Source organism: Monodon monoceros, unplaced genomic scaffold (genome assembly GCF_005190385.1).
Source record: "Monodon monoceros isolate NGI ecotype Baffin Bay Population unplaced genomic scaffold, NGI_Narwhal_1 Super_Scaffold_21, whole genome shotgun sequence".
NCBI lineage: Eukaryota > Metazoa > Chordata > Mammalia > Artiodactyla > Monodontidae > Monodon > Monodon monoceros.
Genome location: NW_021703778.1, coordinates 80,642,153 through 80,661,157, shown reverse-complemented (window position 1 = coordinate 80,661,157; position 19,005 = coordinate 80,642,153). Strand labels below are relative to the sequence as shown.

Below are 19,005 nucleotides of genomic sequence, written 5' to 3'. Positions count from 1 at the left end.
TTAGATGAAATACACCAATTCCTTGGTTCCTTGGAAAGCACAACCTACTAAAACTTAAACGAGAGGATATAAATACGCTGAATAGTCACAGAATTATTAAACAAATTGAATTAATAATTTTAAAATTCCTGAAAAGAACCATCTAGGTCCTGATGGTTTCACTAGAAAATTCTACCAACAATTAAGAAGAATTAATACCAATTCTATAACTCTCTCCCAGAAAATAGAGGATGAGAGAATATCTATCAACTCATTTTAAGAAGCTAATATTATTCTGAAACCAAAACCACAAGGATAGTACTGAAAAAAAAAGAATAAGAAAAAAAATAGAAACGTATAGAGTACATTCCCTCATAGACACAAAAATCCTTAATAAAAAATTAGCAAATACAATTTGGCAGCATATATAAAGAATTATACACATAACCAAGTGGGGTTTATTCCATGAGTACAACATTGGTTGGAGTATTTCAGAACTGATCAATGAATCAACCATATTAAGAGGCTGAATAATAAAAAGCAGATGCTTATACCAATTGGTGCAGAAAAAAACACTGATAATATTCAACACTCATGCAGAATAAAAACTGTCAGAACACTGGAATAGAGGGGAACTTCCTTGGCCTGATAAAGAACATCTACCAAAAAAACTACAGCTAGTATCATACATAATGGTAAAAAGACTGAATGCCTTCCCTCTGAGATCAGGAACAAGGCAGATCTTATTCCTGATCTTTCAACACCCTTATTCAACATAATACTGGAGTCCTCACCAGGAAAGCAGAAGAAATAAAGACACAGAGATCAGAAGGAAAGAAAACCGTCTTATTTGCAGTTGACGTGATGATAGAAATCATTTGCATGACTGTGTAGAAAACCCCAAGAAATCTCTAACAACAACAACAACAAAACCCCACAACAGCTCCTAAAACTAATACATGAGTGGAGCAAGGTCAGAGGATACAAGGTCAACATTTAAAAAAAATTGTGAAGGAGGGCTCAAGATGGTGGCATAGGATGATCCTGAACTCACCTCCTTCCACAGACACAGCAGATCCACAACTACATATGGGATAATCCCCTCATAAAGGACCCGAAAGCTGGAGGAACAGAATCTCCACAACAAAGAGTAAAAGGACAACACTGAGATGGTGAGGAGAGGCAGAGAGATGTGTCACCAAGGAGGAAACCACACCCTGGCTGCGGTGATCCACAATCGGGAAGGATCACAAAGGCCCAGATCTCTTCTCTGAGGGATTCAAGCTCCACACCAGGCACCGTGACCCCTAGATCCTGCACAGGAGAGACAAGTCCCCAAAACACCTGATTTTAAAAGCCAAAAGAGAGTGCTCACTTTGGCAGCACATATACTAAAATTGGAACAATACAGAGAAGATTAGCAGGGCCCCTGCATGAGGATGATGCACAAATTTGTGAAGCATTCCATAGTTTTTGCACTTATTTACAAAACAGAAATATACTCACAGACATAGAAAACCGTTTTATGGCTACCAAAAAGGGAGGGAGGGGATAAATTAGGAGTTTGAGATTAACATACACACACTATTATATATAAAACAGATAAACAAGAACCTACTGTATAGCACAGGGAACTATACTGAATATCTTGTAATAACCTATAATGGAAAAGAATCTGAAAAATAAAAAATATATATACTTTATATAACTGAATCACTTTGCTATACACCTGAAATTAACACAACATTGTAAATCAACTATACTTCAATAATAAAAAAAAAAAAGAAAAACCAAAAGGGAATACATCCAGGGCAACCACAGAACTGAGAGAAGAGAAAATTCATTCTTAAAGGGCCCACATGCAGACTCACTCAACCCAAAAGCCAGCATGAAAACACCAAATTGAAAAGCATATAGACTGTAGGTCAAGGGGACCCACTTACTAACCTTGAAGCATCACCAGAGAGGCAAGAACAATTTCAGATGCTCCCTGGGGAAAGCAAGACAGTGCCAGGAACCATTTTTGCCATTTCAGACTACCTTGCTAATACTGGTGCTGGTGGGCACCACTTTGAAATTCTTGCTCTAACTTGTTAGCACCAGTGTGCCCCACTGAGAGCCCCACCCGCTCCTGCCACATCAGCCCCACCTACCAGTCAGTGCAGCCATCACAGGTAGACCTCCAAGCCAGTCTGGGGGGCTGCATCACTCACCAGCACACCACAGCAGCTGTAGCTATGTCCCTCAGCCATCCTGGAGGGAAGCCCAGCCCACCAGCATGTCACAGAAGCAGCTGTGGCCCCACCATAGAGGAGGGTGCATGCAGCCCCAACAGGGGACAACCCTTGAATGCCTGGCTCTAGTGTCCAGGCAGAATTGCACCTCTGAGCCCACAAGACATTTCCTAAATAAGGCCACTCCTTCAAGACTGGGAAGGATAGCTGATTCACCTAATACATAGAATCAAAGAATTAAGAAAAATGAGGAGACAGAGGAATATGCTCCAATTGGAGGAACAAGTCAAAACCTCAGAAAAATAGCTAAATGAAATGGAGATAAGCAATCTACCTGACAAAGAGTTAAAAGTAATGGTTATATAGATGCTCACCAAGCTCAGGAAAAGAATGGATGGACACAGTGAGAACTTCCACAAAGACAGAAAATATAAGAAAGTACCAAACAGAAGTTACAACTAAACTGAAAAATACACCAGAAGAGCTGAACATCAGACTGGATGAGATAGAACAAATCAACAAGCTGGAAGACAAAATGGAACTCATCCAGACAGGGCAGTAAAAAGAAAAAGAACTTAAAAAGCAAAGATACCTAAAGGGACCTTTGGGACAACATTACACTTGCATTATAGGGGTTCCAGAAGAAGAGGAGAAAGAAAAAAGGTCAGAAAAATTATTTGAAGAAACAGTGGCTGAAAACTTCCCTAGTCTGGGGAAGGAAACAGACTTCCAGGTCCAGGAAGTGCAGCAAGTTCCAAATAAGATGAACCTATAGAGTCACACACCAAGACATATTATAATTAAAATAATAAAAGTTAAGGATAAAGAGAGAATCCTAAAAGCAGAAAGAGAAAAACAACTTGTTACGTACAAGGTAAACCCCTAAGGCTATCAGTAGATTTCTCAGCAGAAACTGTACAGCTCAGAGGCAGTGGCATGACATATTCAAAGTGCTGAAAGGAAAGAAAAACAAAAAATTTCCAGCCAATAATTCTCTACCCAGCAAGGTTACCATTCAGAATTGAAGAAGAGATCAAGATATTCCAAGATAAGTAAAATCTAAAGGAGTTCATCACCACTAAACTGACCCAATAAGAAATGTTAAAGGGACTTCTTTAAGCTGAAAAGAAATGGCACTAACTAATAATAAGAAAACATACAAAAGTAAAAATCTCACTGGAAAGGTGAATAATAAATATAGTAAATTAATCACATAAAACAAGCATGAAGGTTAAAAGATAAAAGCAATAAAATTAACTGAAATTACAATACTTAATTACTTAAGGGATGCATAAAATAAAGAGATAAAATGTGTCATCAAAAGTATAAAACATGGGGGGTATTAAAAAGATAAAGTTTTGGAATGTGTTCAAACCTAAGTTGCTACTAACTTAAAACAGGCTACTATTTACACAGGATGTGATATGTGAACCTCACAGTAGCCAAAAGGAAAAAAATTATAGTAAATACACAAAAGAAAATAAGAAAGGAATCTAAACATAACACTAAAGAAAAACACAAGGGAAGAGAAAAAGAGAAGAGGAATAAAACAGAGAGGAACTACAAAAATAGCTAGAAAACAATTAAGAAAATGGCAATACATACCAATCAATACTTACTTTAAATGTAAATGGACTAAATTTGCCAATCAGAATACACAGAATAGATGCATGGACAAAAAACCCAAGACCCGTAAGTAGGTTGCCTACAAGAGACTCACTTCAGAAGAAAGGACAGGCACAGACTAAAAGTGAAGAGATGGAAAAAGATATTCCATGCAAAGGAAATGAAAAGAAAGCTGAAGTAGCCATACTCGTATGAGACAAAATAGAATTTAAAACTAACAGTGAAATAAAAAACAAAGACAGGTATTATATAATAATGGGGTCATTAGAAATTAATCACAAGAAAAAAATGGGGGAAAAACCCCACAACATGTGGATATTAAATAACATGCTACTGAAAACCAATGGGTCATCAATGAAATCAAAGGAGAAATCAAAAATTACCTAGAGAGAAATGAAACAGAAATATGACATACCAAAATCTATGGGATACAGTAAAGTGGCTTTAAGAGAAAAGTTCTTATCAATACAGGCCTACCTCATAAAACATGAAAATTCCCCCCCAAAAAATGTAACTTTACACCTAAAAGAACTAGAAAAAGAAGAATAAACAAAGCCCAAAATTAGTAGAAGAAAGGAAATAATAAAACTTAGGGCAGAAATAAATGAAATAGAGACAAAAAGCTATAGAAAAGAGCAACAAATCTAAGAGCTGGTTCATTGAAAAGACAAAATTAACAAACCTTTAGCTACACTAACCAGAAAAAAAAGAGAGGACTCAAATAAATAAAATCAGAAATGAAAGAGGAAAAGTTACACTAATACCACAGAAATACAAAGGATCATAAGAGATTATTACAAACAATTATGCACCAATAAATTGGAAAACCTAGAAGAAATGGATAAATTCCTAGAAACATACAAACTTCTAAGACTGAATCATGAAGAAATAGAACATCTAAATAGACCAATCAATAGTAAAGAGACTAAAACAGTAATCAAAAATCTAACAAAATCCCAGGACCAGATGGCTTCACTGGTGAATTGCATATAATATTTAAAGAAAATTTAATACCCATCTTTCTCAAACTCTTCCAAAAACTGAAGAGAAGGGAAACTTTCCAAATATATTTTACAAAGTCAGCATTACCCTGATACCAAAACCAGATAAGGGCATGACAGAGAAAAAATTTAAAAAAAGAAAAAGAAAGAAAAATACAGGTCAATATACTTGATGAAGATAGATGTAAATATCCTCAACAAAATATTAGCAAATTTAATCCAACAATACATTAAAAAGATCATATATCATGATCAAGCAGGATTTATTCCAGGGATGCAAGGATGGTTCAAATCCATGTATCGATCAATGTGATACATCACATTAACAAAATGAAGAATAAAAATCATATGATCACCTCAATAGATGCAGAAAAAAGCATCTGATATAATTCAACATCCATTTATGATAAAAATTCTCAAAAAAGTGCCTATAGAGAGAGTGTACCTCAACCTACCTAATAAAGGCCACATATGACAAACCCACAAGTAACATCATACTCAATGGTGAAAAGCTGAAAGCTTTTCCCCTAAGATCAGTAATAAGACAAGGATGCCCACTCTTGCCACTTTTATTCAACATAGTATCAGATGTCCTAGCCTAGAGAAATCAGGCAAGAAAAAGAAATAAAAGGCATCCAAATCAGAATGGATGGCATCCAAATCAGAATGTCACTGTTTGAAGATGACATGATACTATATAGAGAGAATTCTAAAGTTCCCACCAAAATACTGTTAGAACTAATAAATGAATTTAGTAAAGTCACAGGATACAAAATCAATATTCAGAAATCCATGGTATTTCTATACACTAATAACAAACTACCAGAAAGAGAAATTAAGAGAACAACCCCATTTACAACTGCATCAAAAAGAATACTATACCTAGGAATAAATTTAACTAAGCAGATGAAAACCTGTACACTGAAAACTATAAGATACTAATGAAAGAAACTGAAGAAGACACAAATAAATGGGAAGTTATTCCATGTCCATGGATTGGAGAAATTAATATTGTTTAAATGTCCATATTACCTAAAGCAATGTACAGATTCAATGCAATCTTTATCAAAATTCTAATATCATATTTCACAGAACTAGAAAAAAGAATTCTAAAATTTGTATGGAACCACAAAAGATCATGAATAACCAAAAGAATCTTGAGAAAGAAGAAGAAAGCTAGAGATATCATGAGCCCTGATTTCAAACTATACTACAAAGCTATAGTAATCAAAACAGTATGGTACTGGTACATAAACAGACACACAAGTCAATGGAACTTGAATTGAGAGCCCAAAATAAACTCACACATATATAGACCACTGATTTACAACAGAGGAGCAAAGAACATATAATGGAGAAATGATAGTCTCTTCAATAAATGGTGGAAAACCTGGGCAGCCACATGCAAAACAATAAAACTAGACCACTAACTTATATCATAACAAAAATTAACTCAAATGGATTAAGGACTTCAATGTAGGACCTGAAACCATAAAATTCCTAAAAACAAACAGAAAACATAGGTGGTAACCTCAGTAACATTGGCCTTAGTGACGTTTCTGTGGATCTGACTCCAAAGACCAGAGGAACAAAAGTGAAAATAAACAAATGGGACTACATCAAACTAATAAGCTTCTGAAGAGCAAAGAAAAGCATCATCAAAATAAAAAAGGCAACCTCCTGAATGGGAAAAGATATTTGCAAATCATATATCTGATAAGGGGTTAATATCAAAAAATATATGAAGAACTCACACAAATCAACAACAACAAAACAGCCCAATTAAAAATAGGCAGTGGATCTGAATGGATATTTTTCCAAGGAAGACATAGGGATGGCCAACAGGCACATGGAAAAAATGTTCAACATCACTAATTATTAGGGAAATGCAAATCAAAACCACAGTGACATATCATCTCACACCTGCCAGAATGGCCATCATTGAAAAGACAAGAAATAACTAACGTTGGAGAGGATGTGGATGAAAGGCAATCTTTTACACTGTTGGTGGGACTGTAAATTGGTACAACCACTATGGAAAACAGTAAGGAGACTCTTTAAAAACTTAAGACTAGAACCATCATATGGTCCAGCTGTTCCACTTCTGGTTATTTATTCAAATAACACAAGAACACTAATCTGATTAGATACATGCACTTCTACATTCATTGCAGCATAATTTACAATAGCCAAGACATCCTAACAACCTAAGTGTCCATCACTGGATGAATGGATAAAGAAGACACACACACACACACACACACACACAATGGAATACTACTCAGCCATTAAAAAAAGAACGAAATCCTGCCATTTGCAACAACATGGATGGACCTTGAAGGTATTATGCTAAGTGAAATAAGGCAGACAAAGAAAGACAAATACTGTATGATTTCACTCATGTGTGGAATCTAAAAAGTAAATAAATAAACAAACAAAATAAAGCAAAAACAAACTCAAAGGTACAGAGATCAGATTAGCGGTTACCAGAGGGAAAGGGGGCTTGGGGAATGGGCAAAATGAGTGAAGTGGGTCAACTGTATGGTGATGGATGGTAACTAGACTTGTAGTGGTGATCACTTTGAAGCGTATACAGATGTCAGATTATAATGTACACCCAAAATTTATATAATAAACAAATAATCAATTGTATGTCTATATATTAGTAACTATGGAAACTGAATATTCAATACTATTTATAATTGCTAAAAAAATGAAACTCTTAAATATAAATCTAACAAAACATGAACAGGACCTGTATGCTGAAAATTACAAAATACCCATGAAAGAAATCATAGAAGATTTAAACAAGAGATAAAACACAATCACACGTTGGGAGAGTCAACATAGTATGTCAATTCTCCCCAAAATAATCTGTAAGTTTAACAAAGTTCCTATCAAAATTCCAGTAAGATTTTTGTAGACATGGACAAGGTCATTCTCAATTTATAGAGACAGGCAAAGAAACTAAAAGATCTAAAACAATTTTGTAAAAGAAGAATAAACTAAGAGGAAAAACTCTATTTAATGTTAAGCGTTACTTAAAGCTAAAGCAAACAGGGCAGTATTGCATTGGTAGAGGGACAGACACAGATCGATAGAACAGAACAGAGAACCCAAGAGTAAACCCACACAGATCTGTACAACTGACTTTATCAAGGATTTGAGGCAATTCAAAGGAGAAATATAGCCTTTTCAAAGAATGGAGTTGGAGCAATTGGAAAACCATAGGTGAAAAGAACTTTGACCTAAGCCTCACATATTATACAAGAATTCACAAAAATTAACTCAGAATGAATCACAGACTTAAATGTAACTCTTAAAACTATAAAACTCAGAAGGAAACAGGAGAAAATCTTCAGGACATAGGTGTAGGATAAGATTTCTTAGACTTGACACCTAAACACAATCCATCAAGTAGATTTCATGTATATATATTTTTTTTAAATTTGCCTTGTGAAAAATCCAGTTAAGAATATGAAAAGATGCCATATAAAAAATAAATAAAATAAAATTCAAAAACAAAAAGAATATGGAAAGACAAGCTATAGAAGGATAAAAAATATTTTCAACACATATCTGAAGAAAGACTCACAGAATATATAAAGAACTCTCAAAACTAATAGTAAAAAATAAATAATAACAAAACCCAGCAACAATCAAATTAGAAAAAAGGCAAAAGAAATGATCAGATACTTGATTAAAGAGGCTATGCATAACTAATAAATACATGGAAAATGTTCAACATCATTAGCCCTTGTGGAAATGCAAAACCACAATGCAATATTACTACATACCTAACAGAATGACCAAAGTAATAAATAATGGAAACATCAAATCCTTGTGAAAAGGCAGTGTAACTTGAGTCACGTATTTCTGAGAACGTAAATGGTACAGGTGCTCTGAAAAAGGGTATGACAGTGTTTTTAGAAAACTAAACATCTATGTATTATACAACCCAGCAATTATACTCTTGTGTAATTTATACCAGAAAAATAAAAACTTATGTTCACCTAAAAACCTGTACATGCATCTTCATGGTAGATTTATAATACCTAAAAACTGTAAACTCCCCAAATGTCCTTCAATCGATAAATATTTAAACAAATGTTGTACATCTATACCATGGAATGCTATTCAGCTACTCTCAAGGGTTACATACTGTATGGATCCATTTATATAATATTACTGAAATGTCATAATTCTAGAGATGGATATCCTATGAGTATGTGCCAGAGCTTAACTGTAGGAGGAGTTACACAAATCTACACATGTGATGAAATTGCTTAGAATTATGCACACACACAAATGCACATACGTAAAATGGGTGAAACCTGAATAAACTCTGTGGATTGTACCAATGTCAATTTCTCAGTTATGACATTTTACTGGACTTATTTAAAATGTTACCACTGGGGAAGACTGGGAAGGATAGGAAGATATACCTCCCTGTACATTTTTCTCTGTTTTTTTGGGAATCTATAATTATTTCAAAATAAAAAGTAGATTTTTTTTTAATATTCTTAATAAGCACTTTATTTTTTTGAATTTTTGAATTTTATTTTATTTACTTTTTTATACAGCAGGTTATTAGTCATCCATTTTAGAATTTATTTTAAAAAATTAAGACACCAAATATCCAATAATGGTCAATTAAAATACATCATCTCAATGAAATCTTACGTTACCATGAAAATTATAATTAGGAAGTGCCCATAGAAACATAGAAAATGTTTATAATTACTGAAAAATGCAGTCATTATAACCACATCAAAATGTATTAAATGGATGGACTGACAGATATATAAAATGATATTTAGCTGTTTAGGGAAGGGAGGATAGAAATGAAGCAATTTGACTTTGTAATGGCCAATGATACTGCTCTTTTGAACCATGAAGACTTTTTTTTTTTTGCTCTCAATCTGATGTTGGCTTTCACAATAAATGAGGTAAAAAGGTCAACAAAGCCAAGATAAAAAGAATGTGACAATGTCCACTGGAAGGTCAGGAAGAACTGTCACCTTCAAACCCAGATGCCACCTGCCACAAGCCTTTAGAGGCACCCACTGGAAGTCTATAAAATGGAACCCATCCTATGTTCTGCTTACTGAGAACATCAAAGGACCTATGTTATAGCCATAACATATCCTGCCTGTTGATTACAAAATGCTTAAGGAATCCTGTAATAATTCCCTAAAGCATTAATGCACCCTGGGAAAATGAGAATACCTAGGTAAGTACCAGGGAGAAGCAGTCAGATGGTTAGAATCAAGTTCCCATTTGTTCTTTTGCCATAGGCCACCAATGTCGTGAGCATCCTTCATCATTCAGTTGGTGTCTCTCTCTGGACAGCAAGAGGGAGACAAGAATTTAATTAAGGTTATTGTATGGGCTGAAAATCATGACATCAACCCCCCCCAAGTTCCTCCTAGTTTCCACCTAATTAAAGATATGTAAGTTGGTATTTGTGCCCAGCAGGTCAGAGTCTTTCAAAGTTTGGTCCATAGACCACTTGTAGCAGATTCCTCAGCTGTACTCCAAACCTGCTGTATCGCACTCTGAGGGAGGTAGAGATGAAGCCCCCATTGCTAACAAGTACTTGGGAGTTTCTTAAGCAGAGCAGAAGCCAGAAAATCAAATCAGAAAAGTCAAAATGAGCCGGAAGATTGAGAGTACCCACATGGTTTGCAAGGACTCAGAGGACCATACCAAAGAAACCTCTGAGCAGCCTGGGAGTTTTTAAAGCCCATTGAATGTCTCCTCATGAACACTCTGACCTGGTGCAGAAGGACTGCAGACATGGCTTACATGGGGGCAGAGCGTATCTAGACCCTGGTCCCGAAACCTGGTCCCCCACAGCAATGGCACTTCTGGTTGCACACTCTTTCAGATGCTTTGGTGAGTTTTTATCCTGGATAGGCAAAGGTGGATGAAACCAGTAGACTTACTAATACAATTCACTACATATCCACGTTAGACAAGGAAGCAAAGACATAATCTTAACAGAGACAGAATAATTGTTAAATTCAGCTCTCACGGGCTGGTGCATTTGTCCCAGATTTATCCCTTAGTATTTCACGGTTATGCTCACTATTGTAAATGAGATCCTGTTTTCCATTTTGCTTCTCTGTTAGTCACTGATGTGTAGCTCAGCTATTATCTCGTCTTCCTTGCTCAACTCTATTTAGCTCCAAGCTTGTCAGCAGATTCTATTTTTAAGTCAATAATCAACTAGAAGTAACAGCAGTGTTGTGTCTTCCTGCTATATTTAGATCTCTTATTTTCAATTTTTTCTTGTCGAGCTCTGGCTACACCCTCCAGCAGACTGCTGACAGGAGGGATATCTGGCATCTTTGCCTTATGTCTGACTTGGATGTGGATCTAACTTCTCAACTATTAGTTTATGTTTACTGCAGTTTTCTTGTGGATTGTATTTATCCAATTATGAAAGTTTTCTTCTAGTCTTGGTTTATAATGTTTTAAATCAAGAATTAGAGCTGAATTTAATATTTTTTCTGTCTGTTAATTTGTTTCCTTCTTTAACATGGATACAAATTAACGTGACTTGCATTAGTAAATCTACCAAGTTAATCCATCCTTGCCTACCTGGGATAAAAATTATTTGGTATTTTTCACTTAGTGCACTGCTGGAATTCATCTGTCGGTATTCTTTTACGGTATCTGCATTCATATTTACACATAAGATTTGTCAATAGTTCTATTCAGACGTCTTTGTCATGTTTAATATCTGTTAGCTTTATAAATCTATCTTTTATCATGTTCTAGAAGAATTTATATAATGTATATTTATCTATTCTTTGAAGATGTAAAATTCAAATGTAAAAATGTAACTTTTAAATGTATATATTTGCCTACCTTTTCCATTTTTATGTATTTTTAAGTCTATTCTGATTTTCTACTTTTTAGGTATACTTAGTAATTTTTATTTCCCTCGAAAAGCACCCATTTCAACCAGATGTTCAATTTATACATATGTTCTTTCATTCATTCACTTTTTTGACGTTTTCAAAGAACTAGATTTTAGTTTTGAATTTTTTTTAAATGTGTGTTTGTTTTATGCCTTTTAAAAATCATTTCTGTCTTTACTAATTCATCCTAGTTTCTTCCAGTTTCTTCTGATATGCATTTGCTAACTTTTTGAGGTATAGGATTAATTAATCAAATTTCAAACTTCCTTGTTTTCTTATCTTTAGACACGACTTTGGCATCTGTCTCTGGTCTTGACATGTTCATACTCATTGTTATTCATTCTTTAAAAGACACTTCTTAAAAGTTCCTAGAGCCAAGATTAATTTAAGAGTGTTTTTTTTAAAAAAATTAAGTGGACATTATACATACATATATACATATTATTGTATTACTATCGCTTTGTTGATAAATTCCACTTTTAGAGCTTTGTGATGAGAGAACAGAAGCCATGTGATATCTACATTTTGGAATACACTAGATATTATTATTTGCCTTATGTACTGAGGTGCTCCTGTGCTGGGTGCATAACTGTTTAAGAGAATTCATCACCACCAAAGCAGCTTTACAACAAATGCTAAAGGAACTTCTCTAGGCAGGAAACACAAGAGAAGGAAAAAACCTACAATAACAAACCCAAAACAATTAAGAAAATGCTAATAGGAACATATATATCGATAATTACCTTAAATGTAAATGGACTAAATGCTCCAACCAAAAGACTCAGACTGTCTGAATGGATACAAAAACAGGAACCGTATATATGCTGTCTACAAGAGACCCACTTCAGACCCAGGGACACATACAGACTGAAAGTGAGGGGATGGAAAAACATATTCCATGCAAACAGAAATCAAAAGAAAGCTGGAGTAGCAATTCTCATATCAGACAAAATAAACTTTAAAATAAAGACTATTACAAGAGACAAAGAAGGACACTACATAATGATCAAGGGATCAATATAAGAAGAAGATATAACAATTGTAAATATACATGCACCCAACACAAGAGCACCTCAATACATAAGGCAAATGCTAACAGCCATAAAAGGGGAAATCGACAGTAACACATTCATAGTAGGGGACTTTAACACCCCACTTTCCCCAATGGACAGAACAACTAAAATGAAGATAAATAAGGAAACACAAGATTTAAATGATACATTGAACAAGATGAACTTAATTGACATTTATAGGACATTCCATCCAAAAACAACAGAATACACTTTCTTCTCAAGTGCTCATGGAAAATTCTCCAGAATAGATCATACCTAGGGTCACAAAACAAGCCTCAGTAAATTAAAAAAAATTGAAATCATATCAAGTATCTTTTCCAACCACAACACTATGAAACTAGATATCAATTACAGGAAAAAAACTGTAAAAAATACAAACACATGGAGGCTAAACAATTCGCTACTTAATAAGCAAGAGATCACTGAAGAAATCAAAGAGGAAATCAAATAATACCTGGAAGCAAATGACAATAAAAACACGACGGCCCAAAACCTATGTGATGCAGCACAAGCAGTTCTAAGAGAGGAGTTTACAGCAATACAGTCCTACCTCAAGAAACAAGAAATATCTCAAATAAACAACCTAACCTTACACATAAAGCACTTAAGAGAGAGAAGAACAAAAAACCCAAAGATAGCAGAAGGAAAGAAATCATAAAGATCAGATCAGAAATAAATGAAAAAGAAATGAAGGAAACGATAGCAAAGATCAATAAAACTAAAAGTTGGTTCTTTGAGAAGATAAACAAAATTGATAAACCATTAGCCAGACTCATCAAGAAAGAAAGGGAGAAGACTGAAATCAATAGAATTAGAAATGAAAAAGGAGAAGTAACAACTGACACTGCAGAAATACAAAGGATCATGAGAGATTACTACAAGCAACTCTATGCCAATAAAATTGACAACCTGGAAGAAATGGACAAATTCTTAGAAATGCACAACCTGCCGAGACTGAACTAGGAAGAAACAGAAAATATGAACAGACCAATCACAAGCACTGAAATTGAAACTGTGATTAAAAATCTTCCAACAAACAAAAGCCCAGGACCAGATTACCTCACAGGCGAATTCTATCAAACATTTAGAGAAGAGCTAACACCTATCCTTATCAAACTCTTCCAATATATAGCAGAGGGAGGAACACTCCCAAACTCATTCTACGAGGCCACCATCACCCTGATACCAAAACCAGACAGAAATGTCACCAAAAAAGAAAACTACAGGCCAATATCACTGATAAACATAGATGCAAAAATCCTCAACAAAATACCAGCAAACAGATTCCAGCAGCACATTGAAAGGATCATACACCATGACCAACTGGGGTTTATCCCAGGAATGCAAGGATTCTTCAATATATGCAAATCAATCAATGTGATATACCATACTAACAAACTGAAGGAGAAAAACCATATGATAATCTCAATAGATGCAGAAAAAGCTTTTAACAAAGTTCAACACCCATTTATGATAAAAACTCTCCAGAAAGTAGGCATAGAGGGAACTTAACTCAACGTAATAAAGGCCATATATGACAAACCCACAGCCAACATTGTTCTCAATGCTGAAAAACTGAAAACATTTCCACTAAGGTCAGGAACAAGACAATGTTGCCCACTCTCACCACTATTATTCAACATAGTTTTGGAAGTTTTAGCCACGGCAATCAGATGTGAAAAAGAAATACAAGGAATCCAAATCAGAAAAGAAGTAAAATTGTCACTGTTTGCAGATGACATGATACTATACATAGAGAATCCTAAAGATGCTACCAGAAAACTACTAGAGCTAATCAATGAATTTGGTAAAGTAGCAGGATACAAAATTAATGCACAGAAATTTCTTGCATTTCTGTACACTAATGATGATGAAAACTCTGAAAGAGAAATTAAGGAAACACTCCCATTTACCACTGCAACAAAAGGAATAAAATACCTAGGAATAAACCTACCTAAGGAGACAAAAGACCTGTATACAGAAAACTATAAGACACTGATGAAAGAAATTAAAGATGATACAGACAGATGGAGAGATATACCATGTTCTTGGACTGGAAGAATGAACATCGTGAAAATGACTATACTAACCAAAGCAATCTACAGATTCAATGCCATCCCTATCAAACTACCAATGGCGTTTTTCACAGAACTAGAACAAAAAATTTCACAATTTGTATGGAAACACGAAAGGCCCTGAATAGCCAAAGCAATCTTGAGAAAGAAAAATGGAGCTGGAGGAATCTGGCTCCCAGACTTCATACTATACTGCAAAGCTAAAGTAATCAAGACAGTATGGGGTTTCCCTGGTGGCGCAGTGGTTGAGAATCTGTCTGCCAATGCAGGGGACACGGGTTCGAGCCCTGGTCTGGGAAGATCCCACAGGCCGCGGAGCAACTGGGTCCGTGAGCCACAACTACTGAGCCTGCGCGCCTGGAGCTTGTGCTCTGCAACAAGAGAGGTCGCTATAGTGAGAGGCCTGCGCACCGCGATGAAGAGTGGCCCCCACTTGCCGCAACTAGAGAAAGCCCTCGCACAGAAACAAAGACCCAACACAGCCAAAAATAAATAAATTTAAAAAAAAAAAAGACAGTATGGTACTGGCACAAGAACAGAAATATAGATCAATGGAACAGGATAGAAAGCCCAGAAATAAACCCACACACATATGCTCACCTTATCTTTGATAAAGGAGACAAGAATATACAATGGAGAAAAGACAGCCTCTTCAATAAGTGGTGCTGGGAAAACTGGACAGCTACATGTAAAAGAATGAAATTAGATCACTCCCTAACACCATACACAAAAATAAACTCAAAATGGATTAAAGATCTAAATGTAAGGCCAGACACTATCAAACTCTTAGAGGAAAACATAGGCAGAACATTCTATGACATAAATCACAGCAAGATCCTTTTTGACCCACCTTCTAGAGAAATGGAAATAAAAGCAAAAATAAACAAATGGGACCTAATGAAACTTCAAAGCTTTTGCACAGCAGAGGAAACCATAAACAAGACGAAAGGACAACCCTCAGGATGGGAGAAAACATTTGCAAAGGAAGCAACTGACAAAGGATTAATCTCCAAAATATACAAACAGCTCATGCAGCTGACTATCCAAAAAACAAACAACCCAATCCAAAAATGGGCAGAAGACCTAAATGGACATTTCTCCAAAGAAGATATACAGATTGCCAACAAACACATGAAAGAATGCTCAACATCATTAATCATTAGAGAAATGCAAATCAAAACTACAATGAGGTATCACCTCACACCGGTCAGAATGGCCATCATCAAAACATCTAGAAACAATAAATGCTGGAAAGGGTGTGGAGAAGAGGGAACTCTCTTGCACTGTTGGTGGGAATGTAAATTGATACAGCCACTATGGAGAGCAGTATGGAATTTCCTTAAAATCTAAATACATAACTACCATATGACCCAGAAATCCCACTACTGGGCATATACCCTGAAAAAAACAAAATTCATAAAGAGACATATACCACAATGTTCATTGTAGCACTATTTACAATAGCCGGGACATGGAAGCAACCTAAGTGTCCACTGACAGATGAATGGATAAAGAAGGTGTGGCACATATATACAATAGAATATTATTCAGCCATAAAAAGAAACAAAATTGAGTTATTTTGTAGTGAGGTAGATGGATCTAGAGTCTGTCATACGAGTGAAGTAAGTCAGAAAGAGAAAAACAAATACCGTATGCTAACACATATATATGGAAATCTAAAAAAAAAAAATGGTTACGAAGAACCTAGCGACAGGATAGGAATAAAGACGCAGAGGAAGATAATGGACTTGAGGACATGGGGAGGGGGTAGGGGAAGCTGGGACGAAGTGAGAGAGTAGCATTGACATGTATACACTATCAAATGTAAAATAGATAGCTAGTGGGAAGCAGCTGCACAGTACAAGGAGATCATCTGGGTGCTTTGTTTCCACCTAGAAGGCTGGGATAGGGAGGGTGGGAGGGAGACGCAAGAGGCAGGGGATATGAGGATATATGTACACGTATAGCTGATTCACTTTGTTATACAGCAGCAACTAACACAACAATGCAAAGCAATTATACTCCAATAAAGATGTTAAAAAATAATAATAATTTCCCTCTAATATTTGAGTAAGACCTTATTAACTTAGCCCAAATTTGTTTCTTGTTACTGTAATTTTTCACTTTGAGGGCTTCTAAAGGTCTTCCCTATATTTTGGATATTTTAATATTTCAGCATGATATTCAAAATATATGTCTCTTTTTGTTTCTCTCCTTAGCACTAAGTAGGCTACTGATACTGAATAGAGGAATACAACTATCCCATTTCAGTTCAGGAGGAAAAAGACAGAATGTTTAGGACATCATGTTAGAATCATTTTCTACCCTTTAAAGAAAAGTAAAGTTAGACTCTTACCTTGCACCATTAAAAAAATTTAAGTTAAAAAGAAAAACCCACAAAATGAAAAGCAAAAAGCATTAGAAAAGCAAAAAAGCATGAGAAAAAACTAGAATAGAATGCATGTGTAATCTTCCAGTATGGAACCCAAAGCCACAGTGATACATAATGAGAGTAACAAAAAGATCTGATTAAGAAGGTTTAGTTTATCTTCAATAAAAGACCATAAATCATGCTAAAAGATAACTTGAGTAGTTTAAATTGGATAATCCTTCATGATAGATTGATAGGGAAAGTGAAGGAGAAAAGAGAATGATAAACTCTAGATATTTGCATTTTATGACCCATACCCCTCACCCCTGCCCCAAACAACCAGAGTTCACTTATTTTTTGTTTATTGCTGTTGGGAATGGATCTCTTAATCCAGAGCTGTGAGTGCTAAGCACTAAGGCCTCCAGCGATTCCCTACTGTACCAGGGTCACAGCCCCCAACACTGCATCCACTCGCTCTAATTTGATGCCTTCCATGTGCTGTTTGCCACATTTACTTTGAGGAATCAAAGATGTAAATAGTACGTGGTTCTTTTGACAGAGCTCGCTGGCCAGAGGGGAGGAACCTGAGTGTTAAACTGGATTTGCACGTGATGTAATGCTAAGAAACACCAAGTCCTCTGAGGCCCACAGCATCCCAGAGGCAACAACTGCACTGGACATCAAGGGCAGAGTCCTGGAGGAGAAGCCCAGCTGGACTGGTCTGAATGCCTTACTGTACTTCATCCTGGCCTATCCTGTTCTTTACCCCCTCCCTTGAATTAAATAAAAGCAATGTTTTGGGGGTCCTGCAACATTTGTTCCCTTCCAAGACTGTCACCCACGGTCCCCCCCTAAGAGCTCCGTGCCATGGCCTCACCTAGTGTTTCTCCCTGAGGTGCCCTATCCTGTTGGCTTCCAGGTCTTCACTTAACTGTTGTCTCCCTGTAGCCACTTGTCCTAAGTGAGAGGACCACATACATTATTATCTAAGCTGGGCCACTCTTAGAAGTGAAAAAGGCACAGTCAACAGCTGCGCCAGGACTGCCCCTCGCAGACAGGTCCCGTCTGGCCCCCTTCCCAGGAACAACTTCTCCCCCTGCCACTGGGTGAGGGTCTCTCTCCTCCAGATCTTGCCCGGCCCCTGACTCACATCATCTGTTCTGTAAGATGATGTTCTGAGCCCCTGTCTTACACCCATGACAAGACTGTCAAGTGCTGGGAAAAGTCAAAGCTTTGGGAGTCAAGGCCTTGGTCCTGTGTCTCAGAAACAGTTTCCTTAATTGCGAGCGAGGGAGAGTAATTCCACGTGGCTTCACTGCAATCAGGAATCAGATCAGATCAGCCCACCGGGATGAAGTAATGTGTAACTGATTACAAACGACTCAAGGGCAGTGAAGGTGTGTCCTCAGAAGATTCTCCTGAGCTGCACAGACAGCATCGGCTACACACCGGCCCAGAGACCCTGTCCCACAGCCCAGCTCCTCCAGATTTTGACACATGCCATAGGCACACTCAGCTTGACCCAGCCCCTGCACAGCTGAAGTCCCGGGCTTCGGGGGAGGACCAGCACCCCGCCCCCATGTCTTGTCCCTGTCAGTCACCGCTTCCTATGCTCTCCTTCCTCTGTACAGATGGCCCACAGCCTGGGTAGGCAGTGGAGATCCCACAGGGACCCCACAGCAGGCTGAGAGGGGGGCAGCGTGATGGCTGACCTTGG

The 19,005-nt window shown here is 36.6% G+C and overlaps 1 protein-coding gene and 1 non-coding gene across 2 annotated transcripts in view; one reads left to right on the top strand and one right to left on the bottom strand.

Moving 5' to 3' along the window:
• CHRNA7 (cholinergic receptor nicotinic alpha 7 subunit) overlaps nt 1-19,005 on the bottom strand; it is a 122,246-nt gene that overhangs the window by 33,683 nt on the left and 69,558 nt on the right. The window lies entirely within an intron of this gene.
• LOC114905467 lies at nt 1,347-1,453 on the top strand. The gene has a single exon (XR_003796290.1). It is a non-coding gene; the product is annotated as a U6 spliceosomal RNA (small nuclear RNA).